Source organism: Schistocerca cancellata, chromosome 11 (genome assembly GCF_023864275.1).
Source record: "Schistocerca cancellata isolate TAMUIC-IGC-003103 chromosome 11, iqSchCanc2.1, whole genome shotgun sequence".
Taxonomy (NCBI): Eukaryota; Metazoa; Arthropoda; class Insecta; order Orthoptera; family Acrididae; genus Schistocerca; species Schistocerca cancellata.
Genome location: NC_064636.1, coordinates 36,431,271 through 36,450,543, shown reverse-complemented (window position 1 = coordinate 36,450,543; position 19,273 = coordinate 36,431,271).

Here is a 19,273-nt window from a genome sequence, read left to right as displayed (position 1 = left end):
TTCATCAGTCGCCATCGAAGTTCTTCTCTTTGTTGACCGTGTGTATCTTCCTAAGTCGGCATCGGTTCACTTCACGAAGACGGTGGAAACCAAGGAATACAACGCTACGTTGCTTTAAATAATTTTCGTAACACTTCGATACTTCTCACTATTTTTATTCACAAGACAATAAGACTTGCTCTGCTAGTCGCACAAACCATAATTACTAACAACATGGCTGCCTTTCCGCACAGTCCAAAAATCACGTCCATCCTCCACGAGGCAACAATCGAGAGTGTCCCTTAGCTCCTTGGAGTATCAAACAAAAGAGAATCCAATGTGAACTTTACAAAGATTATAATATACATGCCTCTCAATTTATCTTTGGCGCAGCTTTTAAGATATTGTATGTCTCTGCATAGGAATGTGTCATTACATCGTATAGCCCCGTCCCGCCGGCCGCGGTGGTCTAGCGGTTCTAGGCGCTCAGTCCGGAACCACGCGACTGCTACGGTCGCAGGTTCGAATCCTGCCTCGGGCATGGATGTGTGTGATGTCCTTATGTTAGTTAGGTTTAAGTAGTTCTAAGTTCTAGGGGACTGATGACCACAGATGTTAAGTCCCATAGTGCTCAGCGCCATTTGAACCATTTTTAGCCCCGCCCCGTTTTGTCTGAAGGAAAGTTTATTTCTAGATGTGACGAGGATTCCCCTGGCAGAGATTTCACGTACACTATGCACACATTCAAAAAATCAACTTATAATTCATTCAGAAATCAACTTAGAACGTGTTCAAAAACCAGCAGGGGTGCGTTTCAAAACTATATGAATAATCGATAGACCGACGTGCGCTGGATGCTAGCTGCTTTGTGAAACAAGGTTTTCTTCTCAAGAATATGAATTTGCCCCCCTCCCCCCGAAATTGCCACCCGGTTCAGATACCCCGGTTTGCCCTCACTCCCCACTAGATCAGGGTCTGCTGCACACGCGTGAATCTGGCAGCTTGGGCGCGCCAGTAAAATTTTTCCGGGTACCGTGTGGCTGGTTGCTGCTACTGCTGCTTATGCTCGGTTTACACTAGCAAGTTATTGCAGCAATTTACTTGTGTGGAGGAACTTGCCGAGCGAATTGCGAGTGTAAACATATCGCCAAGTCGACTTGCGACTGTAGCAATTCATTGCGGATGTGACTTGCTGCACGTTTTCCGCTTCCAGTGCGAACACCACGCAAGAAGTATCTGCAAGTAACTTCCAGCTTTTAGAATTTATTTCTATTTCCTGCAAGTAGGAATCGCAAGTATGTCGTCTGCATGACACTCATATTTAATATTTTACTTAATGTTGTGACTTAATTTTATGCAACCATCTTACGTATTATATGCCAACAGATTTCAGCAATGGTGGAGGAATGGGAATGGATGAAGCAGGATACAGAACAATTTATTGAAACCGTGGGGAGCTACCCCGAAATATGGAACGTGCATAACTGGGACTTTAAGGATAGAATGAAGAAGATGAGCGCATTAAATGAAATCTCGTCGATATTCGACACATCTGTGAAAGAAATACAGAGAAAGTAGCATAACTTGAAGACACAACCCCTTTGCCACCTGCATCCACTCGCTTGTTGTTATAGGAGTCTAGAAAAAGACGATGTGCAATTATTACATGTTCTATTTAATTTACTTGTCACTTTCCATTTTATGAGCATTAGAAAAAAAACATTTTTATATGCATATTCTGTAAAATGCAGTTTTATTTCAATAAAAATTTAATTTCATTGTGTGTTTTCACATACCTTCAAATAATAATCCCTTTTCAAGGGGTCAAAAATGGCTCTACATACATCGGGTACGATCAAAGAAATTGTACTGACGGGAATATGAAACAAGTACATTAGGGACTTGTATGAGTCTCCTACAAAGAAAAGATTTCAAAATTCAAACTTTTTTTGGTTGTATGTTTCACATAAATAAATGAAGCGGCCTATTTAATTCGTAGCTCACCTGTAGCTATAAATCGTAGAGTGACTAGCAAACGTTGCTTTGCTGAAATAGCAGTACGGAAGTTTGTCTCGTTTTGATATGACGGGCGCTATTAACGTCAACAAACGCTACAGATCATTCGAGGACAAAAAAAAAAAAAAAAGAAAAGAAAAGAAAAAGAAAAAGGTTCAAATGGCTCTGAGCACTATGCGACTTGACTTCTGAGGTCATCAGTCGCCTAGAACTTAGAACTAATTAAACAAATGGCTCTGAGCACTATGGGACTCAACTGCTGAGGTCATTAGTCCCCTAGAACTTAGAACTAGTTAAACCTAACTAACCTAAGGACATCACAAACATCCATGCCCGAGGCAGGATTCGAACCTGCGACTGTAGCGGTCTTGCGGTTCCAGACTGCAGCGCCTTTAACCGCACGGCCACTTCGGCCGGCCAGAACTAATTAAACATAAGGACATTACACACATCCATGCCCGAGGCAGGATTCGAACCTGCGACCGTAGCAGTCACGCGGTTCCGGACTGAAGCGCCTAGAACCGCACGGCCACCGCGGCCGGCAATTCGAGGACATTCTACAAAAGTTTTCAAAAGTATCCATGCTCTCCATACTAAGTTCTTGCAAAAGGTTATTACAGACACCATTCTGCGATCTTCTCATTATCCACTCTCTAACCCAAATACTTCTCTTTTTCTTTTTCTCGTTTTTCATTACAGTTACAAGAGCTGCAGCATATCTCACCCGCCTACTTGTCATTTTATACTTAGGCTGACACTCGTAATGGTACTGAAAGCACATGTAAACAGTATCAGCAAGTTGTTGATGCAAGTTTCTTGCCAAAGAACTTGCGGAAGAATCTTGCTTAATTCTTGCGCTGCTGTGTAAACACAGCTGCAAGTGGCTCGCAATAACTTGCAGCAATAACTTCTGCAAGCGACTTGCTAGTGTAAACCCAGCTTTACACAGCCAACAGCCACATTTCTGCCGCCAGCAGCGGGAGAAGCTACTATTCATACGCCACTCAACTGCGCGTGTGCATGAGCCCGCTCGTAACTGACTAAATGAGTCTAATGTAAACAGTTGTGACGTCACGCTCATCGAAGGCAATTTGTTGTTATGAAGCACTGCATAATCTTCCGAAAGCCTTTGACACATTTTGCTATTGGCATACGCTTGTACGAGCACTGTGTTTTTTTATATGGCGCATTTCCTTTGCAATTTAAATTTTATTTTCTTTTTTTTTCTGTCGTTCATGTTTTAATGCTGCAGTATTATTCTGCAGTAGCGAGATACAGTAATATCCTTTGTTAGAGTAACGGTTCTTACCAGTCAAAATTACAAAAATTTAACTGAAAACTAAAACAACGAAAAATTCCCGGAATTCTAGAAAAATCCACGGTTTTTCCCGGTTTTCTCCCAGATGAAAAAATCCCCGGGTTTTTCCCGGATCTCTCGGTTGTCCCAGGTTGTATACACCCTGCTTGTAGAAAGTGACTTAATTCGTGAGAATGAACTGTAACATTACATGGATAGTTCCGATCACTGGAATACGTTCCTAACGCAGTAGGAAGAGTCTCTTTCAGAATCTAGTTAGTCACGTTAACATTTTATTTTCATATGGCGTTATTTGCATAATTTCATCTATACACTGAAAATCCAAAGAAACTAGTACACGAGCACGCGGAAGTGCCACAATACGACGTGGCATGGGCTCCACTAATGTCTGAAGTAGCGCTGGAGAGAACTGACACCATGAATCCTGCAGGGCTGTCCATAAATCTGTAAGAGTACGAGGGGCTGGAGATCTCTCCCGAACAGCACGTTGCAAGGCATCCCAGATATGCTCAGATATGTTCATGTCTGGGGAGTTTGGTGGGCAGTGGGGATGTTTAAACTCAGAAGATTGTTCCTGGAGCCACTCTGTAGCAATTCTGAACGTGTGGTGTATCGCGTTGTCCTGCTGAAATTGCCCAAGGCCGTCGGAATGCACAATGGACACGAATGGATGCAGGTGATCAGACGAGATGTTACGTTCGTGTCACCTGTCAGAATCTTATCTAGGCGTATCAGGGTCCCATATCACTCCAAGTGCACAAGCCCCACACCATTACTGAGCCTCCACCAGCTTGGACAGTCCCATGCTGACATGCAGGATCCATAGATTCAAGAGGTTGTCTCCATACCTGTACACGTCCATTCACTCTATACGATTTGAAACGAGGCTCGCCCGACCAGGGAACATTTTCCAGTCATCCATATTCCAATGTCAGTGTTGGTGCCCAGGTGAGGCATAAAGCTTTGTGTCGTGCAGTCATCAAGGGTACACGAGTGGGCCTTTGGCTCCAAAAGTCCATATCGATTATGTTTCGTTGAATGGTTCGCACACTGACACTTGTTAATGGCCCAGCACTGAAATGTGCAGTAATTTGCGGAAGGGCTGCTCTTCTGTCAGTCTGAATGATTCTCCTCGGTTGTCGTTGGTCCCGTTCTTGCAGGATCTTTTTCCGGCCGCAGCGATGTCGGAAATTTGATGTTTTACCGGATTCGTGATATTCGCGGTACACTCGTGAAATGGTCGTACCGGAAAATCCCCACTTCTTCGCTACCTCGGAGATGCTGTGTCCCATCGCCCGTGCGCCGACTACAACAACACGTTCATACTCTCTTAAATCTCGATAACCAGCCATTGTAGCAGCAGTAACCGATCTAACAACTGCGCCAGACACTTTGAAAGGTCTCTGTTGGATTCCTTTCATGTTAATTTCTTAAATCTGTTGTCATTTATGGCATACATTCCACTTCTGAATTTACTGTGGTGTTTCTGACTCCATCTGGTAGGTGACTGAGCAGTGGAACGTGTTACTTTTACACATAAACAAGAACGATCTGTCACACTATTACACTTTAAAACACAATTTGTATGTAACTCATGTCACACGGTCTCATATGGAACCTACATGCGCTTTTTTTTATATAGTGTATATGAGAAGATACTGTCATCCCCCTTCCCTTCTGTGTGAAAGAATGAATGAGCAAATGTATTTCTAGTTGCATGCTTGATGGTAGCAGACAAGCCTGTCTGCTAGAGAACAGTAGGACCAACGTCGGAACAGGTAGCTACGCTTTCTAAAAGCAAAGAGGTTTCTATTCTTAGTATGGTCCTGTCCGTCCCTTGTCATGTTGGTATAGGAAGCTGCCTCTCTGGTCACTTCCGTTTGTATCTGTGAAGCACCCTTGGTAGGGGCACATGCCAGTCTGTCCGCGGCGAGCGTCTGAAGTGGTAAGATCCGGCTAAGCGTGTCTCTGCTAAGTCCGTAGGACAATGGATTTCTTAAGTTCAGCCTAACTGAAAATTTAATCACCTTTATTTCAAGTTTAGATCTAAAATATCTTATGTTATCTTACATTGCAACGCAGTGTAATTCGAGTGTGAAGTTCAGAATATCTTCCAGTAGTTGCTTTGTCACTACTTTGTGAGTAAAGTGGAACCACGTGTTAATATAGCAACTTTTCTTTATGTTCAACCCACGTGGGTTGTACTTTGTGAGACCAGTACCACGTGCTTATACAATTGTTTGACCCATCAGGTTAATAGTAAGATGATAGTAATCAGTTTGAGGTTTTTCTTTTGTAAATTGCGTTTCGATGTAATTTATTTTAATTATCAAAATTATTGTGGAGTTACACTCTTTGTGTAAACCAAGTTGACCACGTGAAGCATGTGGTGTAACCATCAAAGTAGCCCTCAGCTATTCTTTTCGGGAAGATTTCACAGAGAGTTAGTATGAATTTGGTATACCTGTATGTGGTATTTTCATGACGGACAGGATTGCGCTACGAACGCAACTTCTTTGGGTGAAAATTGAATCGGTTGTGGTTAATTTCCTCTTGCAAATGTTCAACGTTCTTCGTGTATTATTTTATGAATGCAGTGTTGTATGCAGTCTCCCAATCTTGGCTCCGTATTTGATGTGTTCCGTAAGATTACAAACTCACATTTTCACAATCCTAAATAAGGTACCAGTTCAGTTGTGAATCAAGTTTAATATGCTAAAAGTTTAACGGAACAATGATCAATGTTAAAATAAATGTCCAAATATAAACTGATTTATTTCTTTTTATTTAAATTCTCTTTTTATATATATATCACCGGTTGTCGTAAGATGACTATTAAAAGATTATAATTAATGTTAGTCTGGTTGGGAATTTGGTAAGCTAGACTGGATACCTGGTGAAACAGTTGCTCAGTAATGCAAGGTTAACTTCCCCAGATAGCTCACAGCTTTTAACTCACTTTTATTGTCTTGAATATCAGCACCGCTTTCAGAACAAATTAATGCATCAACTTTACAACTTGTCTTATATAGACGCCGTATTCTGCCTGTTTACATGTCACTGTATTTGAATATGTGTGTCTATACCAGTTCCTTCGGCGAGTCAGTGTATTTCATTACATAGTAATACGCATATTATTATTCTAACGAGTATAGTGTCCCCAAAATCGATCGCCGAGCGAAAATGTTTGCAGTAGTGAATGAAATGACAGTTCACTTCCGCGCAGACTGCAGGCGAAACGGCGTGACGTCATTAAGAATACGGGAAACTAGAAGCGAAAATACCATACGTGCATTGTTAATGCAACCACATACCCAAATCCCTGCGTTGGAAAAAAAATGGAATGCTGTTGCTTAATGGCGTGTCTTGTTGTTGATCGTTTTGCAGTACTATGAGCAAAAGTAGAAATCATCATGCTAATGTTCAATGCAAAAGGGTGTCACGCTGTGAAAGAAATAATACTATTAAAGTGAATAATGCAAGGTTTGTTGAGATCATTTTCTTCCAGAATATTATGAACGAGACTTTAAAAAATAATATTTTCGAGTTGCCTTTGAAATGACAGTTAAAAAGTGATTTTTTCCCCGTCACAAAAAATTCCAGTTGGCACCGAGATGCATTGGAGGTTACGACGATATTGCAGTGCCTGTCCTATTCCGAATTCCGATGTAAAGTTCCTTCGGACATGCATGTATGACAGGCACTGCGGCCACTACAGCCGTTATGAAATACAAGAATTGTAATCGCAGTTGCGAATATGGGCTACCATCAACTTTGTAATGGAATGATGACAGGGAGAATTCATCCCGCAATGGGACTGGAACCCGGATTTCCCGTTTATTGCTAGCACTGGCCTTACTACACTACTGGCCATTAAAATTGCTACACCAAGAAGAAATGCAAATGATAAACGGGTATTCATTGGACAAATATATTACACTAGAACTGACATGTGATTACATTTTCACGCAATTTGGGTCCATTGATCCTGAGAAATCAGTACCCAGAACAACCACCTCTGGCCGTAATAACGGCCTCGATACGCCTGGGCATTGAGTCAAACAGAGCTTGGATGGCGTGTACAGGTACACCTGCCCATGCAGCTTGAACACGATACCACAGTTCATCGAGAATAGTGACTGGCGTATTGTGACGAGCCAGTTGCTCGGCCACCATTGACCAGACGTTTCAATTGGTGAGAGATCTGGAGAATGTGCTGGCCAGGGCAGCTGTCAAACATTTTGAGAGATCTGGAGAATGTGCTGGCCAGGGCAGCTGTCAAACATTTTCTGTATCCAGGAAGGCCCGTACAGGATCTGCAACATGCGGTCGTACATTATCCTGCTGAAATGTAGGGTTTCGCAGGGATCCAATGAAGGGTAGAGATACAGGTCGTAACACATCTGAAATGTAACGTCCACTGTTCAAAGTGCCGTCAATGCGAACAAGAGGTGACCGAGACGCGTAGCCAATGGCACCCCGTACCATCACGCTGGGTGATACGCCAGTATGGTGATGACGAATACACGCTTCCAATGTGCGTTCACCGCGATGTAGCGAAACACGGATGCGACCATCGTCATGCTGTAAACAGAACCTGGATTCATCCGAAAAAATGACGTTTTGACATTCGTGCACCCAGGTTCGTCGTCGAGTACACCATCACAGGCGCTCCTGTCTGTGATGCAGCGTCGAGGGTAACTGCAGCCACGGTCTCCGAGCTTATAGTCCGTGCTGCTGCAAACGTCGTCGAACTGTTCGTGCAGATGGTTGTTGTCTCGCAAACATCCCCATGTGTTGACTCAGGGATCGAGAAGTGGCTGCACAACTGTTACAGCCATGCGGATAAGATGACAGTCATCTCGACTGCTAGTGATACGAGGCCGTTGGGATCCAGCACAGCGTTCCGTATTACCCTCCTGAACCCACTGATTCCATATTCTGCTAACAGTCATTGGATCTCGACTAACGCAAGCAGCAATGTCGCGATAGGCAACAATCTGACCTTTATCGAAGTCGGAAACGTGATGGTACGCTTGTCCTTACACGAGGCATCACAACAACGTTTCGCCAGGCAACGCCGGTCAGCTGCTGTTTGTGTATGAGAAATCGGTTGGAAACTTTCCTCATGTCAGCACGTTGTAGGCCAACCTTGTACAAATGCTCTGAAAAGCTAATCATTTGCATATCACAGCATCTTCTTCCTGTCGGTTAAATTTCGCGTCTGTAGCACGTCATCTTCGTGGCGTAGCAGTTTTAATGGCCAGTAGTGTATTTGGCTATCTGTGCACGCTTCTCAGCCAGGCGGAAGTTTCCATGTGTTGTGAACCGGGTTTGCGACACTTGTGAGGAGCGACAGTTGTGAGGAGACCCGGCCGAACAGGTAGCGGGCGGTCTACAGGGACGCCAGACAGGTAGCACACCGCAGTTCAGTACTGCATCGTCACATCACTGCCGTCACACAGGGGCGCAAAACGATCGCTGCAACGCATCAGCCAAAAAGCATGGGATCTACACAAGATCCGACCGATGCTGCGGGAATATTTCTGAAAGAATATTATTTGCTAATCAATGATGGGAGCAAATTTTTACTTGCTGATGACGACAGAGGACCAAATGATAGGATATTGGTGTTCGCCAGCGAAAGGAGAAAATCCTTTTTAACAGACTGCAATTCGTTCCTTGTCGATGGAACGTTCAAATCTCCAGCAAGCAGTTTGGACAGTTATTTATTGCTTCAAAATGGTTCAAATGGCTCTGAGCACTATGGGACTCAACTGCTGAGGTCATTAGTCCCCTAGAACTTACAACTAGTTAAACCCAACTAACCTAAGGACATCACACACATCCATGCCCGAGGCAGGATTCGAACCTGCGACCGTAGCGGTCTTGCGGTTCCAGACTGCAGCGCCTTTAACCGCACGGCCACTTTGGCCGGCTAGTTATTTATTGTTCATGCCGATATGTCTCGTTCTGAGGAGGAAACAAGCACAGTTCCAACCGTGTGCGCCTTGCTACCCAGTAAAAAGCGAGAAACGTACGATCGCTTTTTCACAGCTGTTAAGAGCAACGTACCTGGATGGAATCCTATAGCTATCATGATGTATTTGGTAGTTGTAATCGTCAATCAGTAACACATTTGTTTCCTGATGCAAAGATTAATGGCTGCAACTATCATTTCAATCAGTGCCTGTGGAGGCAAGTGCAGAATTGCGACCTTGTTGCTGCCTACAAGGAAAACGAAGAAATTCATTTTAACATAAGATTGTGTTCCGATTTAGCTCAAATTTCCCTGGACGCGTTAGATGACGGGTGGCTATGTCAGGAGAGCACGCCAGATAATGAAAAACTGCAGGATTTTTACGACTATTTTGTTGAACAATGGCTGGATAATGAAGACATGCCAAGAGATATACGAAACTGCGCAGGAAGGCGTCGTCGCCCCAACAATGTTTCAGAAGGATGAAATCGGAGGATTAATTTCGAAAGTTCATCCACATTTTTACTCCTTAGTAAAAATTCTCACAGGACGCAGAATGTCATGGGCACCAATTTGACCGACTAGTTTTACATCTTGGTGGGAAAAGAAGAAAGAAGTCCGCAATTAAGACAGATGAGATAGTTTCTAAGGCCCTTACAAGACTCCAAGTTGACGGCAATATAAAATCATTTCTTACTTGCGTGGCCTATGCACAGAATTTACAGTGAAACGGAAATGGCTGAAGCTACATTTGTAAATAATATTGAAAAGGGGTTCAGTTCATGCCAATCACCCTATTCCAAACATTGTAAAAAATTATCATCCTGTAAATACTGTAAATAAATAAAATGCAGGACGAAGAGAGACTACCTCCTCGGGATGTTCCCTGGAAACGACACAAAGTCGGCTAAATGTCTCTTGCAAATTGTAAAAGATTCACTAATGAAGTCTGAAAAGTCATAGCTTTTCTAACAATCAGAATCAGCATTTTTGTGTAGAGAATTTTAGAAACAATGTCCGTTTGAGTGGATGATAAGTACATCTTGTTTCAATATATAAATTGCATTCCTTACCGCTAATTGCTATCTGGACTCACATTAGACCTCAGTACACTTCCCTGCGTGGTACGGGAAAACTGAGGTTTATTTCGAAATAATTAAAGAAAAAAGTTTCTACTGAGAACCAAATTCTTTAGTTGGTTCCTCTTAGTATATGGTAAAAGGCTGCCACTTCTATCATATCAAATTTTGGGTGAGGAATTGAAAGGTGGAAAACATTTTCGGTTTCTATAGATTCTGTAAAATACATCGTTAAGTATGAGGTTGAGCGAAAATTATGCCCTATGTGAGATTAATGAGAACAAAAATTCCAATGAAAAAGGTCTTACGCATAACTGTGCTGTAACTAATGGTTGACATGATATCGTGGAGGCAAAATCTACATCTACATCTTTCTATATTTACATTCATACTCCGCATGCCACCTTAAGGTGTGTGGCGGAGGGTACCTTGAGTACCTCTGTCGGTGTTCTCCCTTCCATTCCAGTCTCGTATTGTTCATGGAAAGGATTGTCGGTATGCCTCTGTGTGGGCTCTAATCTCTCTGATTTTATCCTCACGGTCTCTTCCCGAGATATACGTACAATATACTTGACTCCTCAGTGAAGGTATGTTCTCGAAACTTCAACAAAAGCCCGTACCGAGCTACTGAGCGTCTCTCCTGCAGAGTCTTCCACTGGAGTTTATCTATCATCTCCGTAACGCTTTCGCGATTACTAAATGATCCTGTAACGAAGCGCGCTGCTCTCCGTTGGATCTTCTCTATCTCTTCTATCAACCCTATCTGGCATGGGTCCCACACTGGCGAGCAGTATTCGAGCAGTGGGCGGACAAGTGTACTGCAACCTACTTCCTCTGTTTTCGGATTGCATTTCCTTAGGATTCTTCCAATGAATCTGTCTGGCATCTGATTTACCGACGATTAATTTTATATGGTGATTCCATTTTAAATCACTCCTAATGCCTAATCCCAGATAATTTATGGAATTAACTGCTTCCAGTTGCTGACCTGCTATATTGTAGCTAAATGATAAAGGATCTTTCTTTCTATGTATTCGCAGCACATTACACTTGTCTACATTCAGATTCAATTGCCATTCCCTGCACCATGCGTCAATTCGTTGCAGATCCTCCTGCATTTCAGTACAATTTTCCATTGTTACAACCTCTCGATACGCCACAACATCATCTGCAAAAAGCCTCAGTGAACTTCCGATGTCATCCACAAGGTCATTTATGTATATTGTGAATACACTCCCCTGCGGCACACCTGAAATCACTGTTACTTCGGAAGACTTCTCTCCATTGAGAATGACATGCTGCGTTCTGTTATCTAGGAACTCTTCAATCCAATCACACAATTGGTCTGATAGTCCATATGCTCTACTTTGTTCATTAAACGACTGTGGGGAACTGTATCGAACGCCTTGCGGAAGTCGAGAAACACGGCATCTACCTGGGAACCCGTGTCTATGGCCCTCAGAGTCTCGTGGACGAATAGCGGGAGCTGGGTTTCACACGACCGTCTTTTTCGAAACCCGTGCTGATTCCTACAGAGAAGATTTCTAGTCTCCAGAAAAGTCATTATACTCGAACATAACATGTGTTCCAAAATTCTACAACTGTTCGACGTTAGAGATATAGGTCTATAGTCCTGCACATCTGTTCGACGTCCCTTCTTGAAAACTGGGATGACCTGTGCCCTTTTCCAATCCTTTGGAACGCTACGCTCTTCTAGAGACCTACGGTACACCGCTGCGAGCAGGGGGGCAAGTTCCTTCGCGTACTCTGTGTAAAATCGAACTGGTATCCCATCAGGTCCAGAGGCCTTTCCTCTTTTGAGCGATTTTAATTGTTTCTGCATCCCTCTGTCGTCTATTTCGATATCTACCATTTTGTCATCTGTGCGACAATCTAGAGAAGGAACTACAGTGCAGTCTTCCTCTGTGAAACAGTTTGGAAAAAGACATTTAGTATTTCGGCCTTTAGTCTATCATGCTCTGTTTCAGTATAATATTGGTCACAGAGTGTCTGGACATTTTGTTTTGATCCACCTACCGCTTTGACATATGACCAAAATTTATTAGGATTTTCTTCCATGTCAGTACATACTTTCGAATTCATTGAACGCCCCTCGCATAGCCCTCCTCACACTACATTTCGCTTCGCGTAATTTTTGTTTGCCTGCAAGGCTTTGGCTATATTTATGTTTGATGTGAAGTTCCCTTTTCTTCCGCAGCAGTTTTCTAACTCGGTTGCTGTACCACTGTGGCTCTTTTCCATCTCTTACGATCTTGCTTGGCACACACTCATCTAATGCATACTGTACGATGGTTTTGAACTTTGTCCACTGACCGTCAACGCTATCTGTACTTGAGACAAAACTTTTGTGTTGAGCCGTCAAGTACTCTGAAATCTGCTTTTTGTTACTTTTGCCAAACAGAAAAATCTTCCTACCTTTTTTAGTATTTCTATTTACGGCTGAAATCATCGAGGCAGTAACCGCTTTATGATCGCTGATTCCCTGTTCTGCGTTAACCGTTTCAAATAGGCTACTCTTCCTTGCCCAAAAAAATTCTGAAATAATGTAAGCTGGCTGCACTGGGGGAGTGTGAACGTCCCTGGGCAGCTGCCAGGGCCGGCACAAGCCGAGCGCTCAGCCACACACACCAAGCGGCAGCAGGTGGTGGCCGAGCAGGCGCAGCGTTTGCGACACACCCTGTGCCAGTCCCTCAGCATCCCGGGTCTCTCACAACAGTCGCCACATTCCAGTTTCTCACAAGTGTCTACTCTCACAAGTGTCTACAACGCTGTCAACCACGTGTCTACATCCTGTACTCGTACATCCAATATGTATATTTCTGTACACGCGAGACATTGTACTTGAAAATTGCTTGAACTTTCCACCGTCATTCGGAATAACACAGGCACTGCAATGTCGAATTTACCCGCCGACACCGGGCAAGCGACATTCAAGTAAAATGTCTCACCTGCACAGGAATATACGAGGTGCATTCAAGTTCTAAGGCCTCCGATTTTTTTTCTAATTAACTACTCACCCGAAATCGATGAAACTGGCGTTACTTCTCGACGTAATCGCCCTGCAGACCTACACATTTTTCACAACGCTGACGCCATGATTCCATGGCAGCGGCGAAAGCTTCTTTAGGAGTCTGTTTTGACCAATGGAAAATCGCTGAGACAATAGCAGCACGGCTGGTGAATGTGAGGCCACGGAGAGTGTCTTTCGTTGTTGGAAAAAGCCAAAAGTCATTATCAGCCAGGTCAGGTGAGTAGGGAGCGTGAGGAATCACTTCAAAGTTGTTATAACGAAGAAACTGTTGCGTAACGTTAGCTCGATGTGCGGGTGCGTTGTCTCGGTGAAACAGCACACGCGCAGCCCTTACCGGACGTTTTTGTTGCAGTGCAGGAAGGAATTTGTTCTTCAAAACATTTTCGTAGGATGCACCAGTTACCGTAGTGCCCTTTGCAACGCAATGGGTAAGGATTACGCCCTCGCTGTCCCAGAACATGGACACCATCATTTTTTCAGCACTGGCGGTTACCCGAAATTTTTTTGGTGGCGATGAATCTGTGTGCTTCCATTGAGCTGACTGGCGCTTTGTTTCTGGATTGAAAAATGGCATCCACGTCTCTTCCATTGTCACAACCGACGAAAAGAAAGTCCCATTCGTGCTGTCGTTGCGCGTCAACATTGCTCGGCAATGTGCCACACGGGCAGCCGTGTGGTCGTCCGTCAGCATTCGTGGCACCCACCTGGATGACACTTTTCGCATTTTCAGGTCGTCGTGCAGGATTGTGTGCACAGAACCCACAGAAATGCCAACTCTGGAGGCGATCTGTTCGACAGTCATTCGGCGATCCCCCAAAATAATTCTCTCCACTTTCTCGATCGTGTCGTCAGACCGGCTTGTGCGAGCCCGAGGTTGTTTCGGTTTGTTGTCACACAATGTTCTGCCTTCATTAAACTGTTGCAACCACGAACACACTTTCGACACATCAATAACTCCATCACCACATGTCTCCTTCAACTGTCGATGAATTTCAGTTGGTTTCACACCACGCAAATTCAGAAAATGAATGATTGCACGCTGTTCAAGTAAGGAAAACGTCGCCATTTTAAGTATTTAAAACAGTTCTCATTCTCGCCGCTGGCGGTAAAATTCCATCTGCTGTACGGTGCTGCCATCTCTGGGACGTATTGACAATGAATGCGGCCTCATTTTAAAACAATGCGCATGTTTCTATCTCTTTCCAGTCCGGAGAAAAAAAATCGGAGGCCTTAGAACTTGAATGCACCTCGTACATAATGGATGTACAGTACAGGTAGTAGACACATTCTTGACGGTGTATAGAAGTTTACTTTTGGCTGTGAGTCCTGTTCGGGCGACCGCACGCGATAAGCTGCAAATCCGAGTTCGAGGCCCGGTGCGGTACATATTTTCATTATCATCATTTTATTAAACAGCTGATGACTGTATATTCGCAGTTGCGAATCGGGTAAGGTGGGGAAATCCGACCTAGTGATTTCTTTTGGCTATAAAACGCTTATCCGAGGTCAGATCTTAACGTTATATACGTTAAATTACGTGTAATATAAAGGAGCAACTGTTTGCAACATATTTGTGTTGTACCATCGACAGTTTTCAAGATATCTGAATTTTAAGAAACGTCCATTTTTTTCCATTCCCAAAAATGGTGGGGTAAATCCGACCCCCTATTTGTTTGGCTGATTTTGCACAGTAATAGTTCTAAATGAACGTTTTTTTCGGGAAATAATTATAAGCAATTATGTTTTTTACATAAATGAACAAAATGTATTAAAAAAATAACAATGTTTGGAGTAGTAAATGTTCTGAAAGTTAAATGAATGTAAATTTTAATTGGAAAAAGATGGTTTCATTGCACGGCGGTGCAACATCAATGTCGATTTCGGAATGTTAAAATCTCGAGCGACAGCTCGTAAAGACATTCCCATTTGCATTGCAACAACTGCTCGGCGAATATCGTTGTGACTGCTTTTTGTCGTTTTTCGTTTGTAATTTCGTACCACTTTCCTAAAAATAAACAAAAATTAACTTTGTTTCCATAAATAAATAATTCCATACACATAAACGTTATTTTGCTCTGATTGTTGCCAGCATCATATTTAAAGTACCAGGGAAGCAGGTTGCTAGCCTTACTTGCCCTGGGTCCCATTGAGTTTTACCCCGAACGGTTGAGGGACTAACCGGTGGATTTCGTAGTCTTTGTCTGAGCACAAAGGTCCAAAGTAACTGGTATCCCGACTGTCAGGACCACTTACTTGGCCACTCGTACGTTGCCCGTGGTTCATGAACTAGGACATGATGATGATGATGGTGATGACATAAACGTTAAAAAATATGCGGTCGGATTTACCCCACCATTTAGCGGTCGGATTTACCCCAGCATGCTATTTTTCATCTAACACACATAGAAACAATTTACACGACATTTCTAAAAAAAAAATCGATACTTACACTGAACAGGTCACTAAATGCACTACAAAACAACTTACCGTTTGTTTTGCGATCGTTTTATTTAACAAGGTAAATCTAGTGATGCAATTTGCACAAAAAATTAAATTGAAATAATCGAAAACACTTGTTGTCTTTTGAGTGTCCAAATGTCAAACGCGGCAAAGCTGTCAAGGTGACATTTTCTTTATTTCGAATGCTCTGTATGGTAACACTAATGAGAAATCGCTCTGGTTTGCCGTTTCTCACAAATAGAGGGCGGTCGAGTTTACCCACCCGGTCGGGTTTACCCCACCCTTAAGCCCGTCTCACACGGAGCAAGGTTCGGCGCAAGTTTGCGAGATGGAGTGCATGCCTGCCGGCTTGCAGGGAAAGGAGGCGGCTATCTTCCTTGCCGAAGCTCTCCCACGGTGCAAGATCGGCTGCATGTTGTATCGAACGAAGATAGCTGCTTCAGGTACAGATGTTCAGAGCAAACTGGCGTTATTAGCTGTTTTGGTGCTAAACAATGCAGAAATGCATGCTAATGAGAGAAGAAGAAAGAAAGAATAGACGAAAAACTGGATTAAGAGGAGAAACGCTGGAAAAGGTGTGCTCTCCATGCTTCATAAAGAGTTGAGGTTAATTCGCATAACACGTACTTTTGTTTGAAAAGTATCACCATTTCATTACTGTTTAATTTTATAAATATACCGATAATTACTGTTATATACGACTTTATTTTATAGGATAGAAGATCGTACATCCTTTGCAAATTTTATACGAATGGATGTATCGGTATTTGCAACTCTTTCGAGTGCCTCTGCACGCAAGTGTTTATTATAATAGTTTGCGCTTTTCACGACGTATAGACACTGTTGTTCCCTATAAGTACATATCAATGCTTCAATCGCTTGCTTGGACCACTGCGGTGCCATTATTTAATAATTATAAGAACTTCGTACCGCACCTCACAACAGCAGAAAAGCGACTATCAACATAGCCTTCCCGCCCAAGGTTTCCGCGTCTGACGTCACAAACGAAACGCCTCATGATTGGCCAACGCAGGTAGCACGCAGGGAACCTTACAAGAAAAATAGCACCGGACGTATCCTGGAAATCTTACAAGGTTCCCAGCAAGGTAGCCCGCTAACAGACGACGGAGCCCGCAAGGTAGCTGCCGCGCCAGCCAGCAAGGAGACTTGCAGCGAATCTTGCTCCGTGTGAGACGGGCTTTACCCTGTACAGCGTGTATCAAAAAGAATAATCCGATTTCAAAAAATCATAGCTATTAAGTTATTTGAGATATGTAAGTGAACAACGCACTTTTGGGGAGAGCGAACTCTCGAGTTTTACATGGTCCCCGCTAGGTAGCAGCAGTGTGCACCCACTTCAATTCTAGTAAAAATGGTGTCGGGACAACAAAGGTGTTTTGCGTTCTACGTTTTGCGCAGTGCGGTCAGTATTAATAGTGCAGCGTGACTTTCGTACTAGGTATGGTGTGGATCCTCCTACAGCACAGAGCATGAACAATTCCGAGGCCGGCCGGGGTGGCCGAGCGGTTCTAGGCGCTACAGTCTGGAACCGCGCGACCGCAACGGTCGCACGTTCGAATCGTGCCTCGGGCATGGATGTGTGTGATGTCCTTAGGTTGGTTAGGTTTAAGTAGTTCTACGTCCTAGGGGACTGATAACCTCAGATGTTAAGTTCAAAATGCTCAAGTGTGTGTGAAATCTTATGGGACTTAACTACTAAGGTCATCAGTCCCTAAGCTTACACACTACTTAACCTAAATTAACGTAAGGACAAACAGATACACCCATGCCTGAGGGAGGACTCGAACCTCCGCCGGGACCAGCCGTACAGAGATGTTAGACCCATAGTGCTCTGAACCATTTGAACAATTCCGGAAAACAGGTTGTTTGTGCAAAGGCAAATCGCCGGGCAGTCCCCTAGTGTCTGACACAGACGTCGAACGCATCCGCCACAGTTTCACAAGGAGTCCGCAGAAATCCGTTCGCCGTGCAGATCGACAGCTCAGCATGACCCCGATGTTCGTCTGGCGTGTGTTGCGTTGACGTTTACACATGAAACCGTACAAAATTCGGCTACTGCAAGCTCTCCGTGAAAGTGAAAAACAACAAAGTGTGGAATTCTGTAATTTCAATCTTGGCGCCGGCCTGAGTGGCCGAGCGGTTAAAGGCGCTACAGTCTGGAACCGCACGACCGCTACGGTCGCAGGTTCGAATCCTACCTCGGGCATGGATGTGTGTGATGTCCTTAGGTTAGTTAGATTCAAGTAGTTCTAAGTTCTAGGGGACTTATGACCACAGCAGTTGAGTCCCATAGTGCTCAGAGCAATTTGAACCATTTTTTTCATTCTTGGCAAGATGGAGAATGACAGTTTTCGTCCACGCTCAGTGTTCAGTGACGCGGCAAACATTCCATTTAGATGGGAAGGTGAACCGTCATAATGTGAGAATATGGGGTACGGAACAACCACGTGAAGTTCTATAACATGAAAGAGACTCTTCAAAATTTATTTACACATTTTATTGACACATAGTCAACACGGATTCAAAAAATATCGTTCTTGTGAAACACAACTAGCTCTTTATACTCAAGAAGTAATAAGTGCTATCGACAGGGGATGTCAAATTGATTCCATATTTTTTTGATTTCCAGAAGGCTTTCGACACCGTTCCTCACAAGCGCCTTCTAATCAAACTGCGTGCCTACGGAGTATCACCTCAGTTGTGCGACTCGTTTCGTGATTTCCTGTCAGAAAGGTCACGGTTCGTAGTAATAGATGGAAAGTAATCGAGTAAAACAGAAGTAATATCCGGGGTTCCTCAAGGAAGTGTTACAGGCCCACTATTGTTCCTTATCTATATTAACGACATAGGAGACAATCTGAGTAGCCGTCTTAGATTGTTTGCAGATGATGCTGTCATTTACCGTCTTGTAAAGTCATCATATGACCAAAACAACATGCAAAATGATATCTGTAAGGTGCGAAAAGTGGCAACTGATCCTGAATAAGGAAAAGTGTGATGTTATTCACATGAGTACTAAAAGAAATCAGCTAAATTCCGATTACGCAATAAGTCAGACAAATCTGAAGGCTGTAAATTCAAGTAAATACTTAGGGATTACAATTACAAATAACCTAAATTGGAACGATCACATAGAAAATATTGTGGGTAGAGCAAACCAAAGACTGCGATTCATCGGCAGAACACATAGAAGGTGCAACAGGTCTACCAAAGAGACTGCTTACACTACGCTTGTCCGCCCTATTCTGGAGTACTGCTGTGCGGTGTGGGATCCGCATCAGGTGGGACTGACGGATGACATCGAAAAAGTAGAAAGAAGGGCAGGTCGTACTGTATTATGGCGAAATAGGGGAGAAGGTGCCACAGAC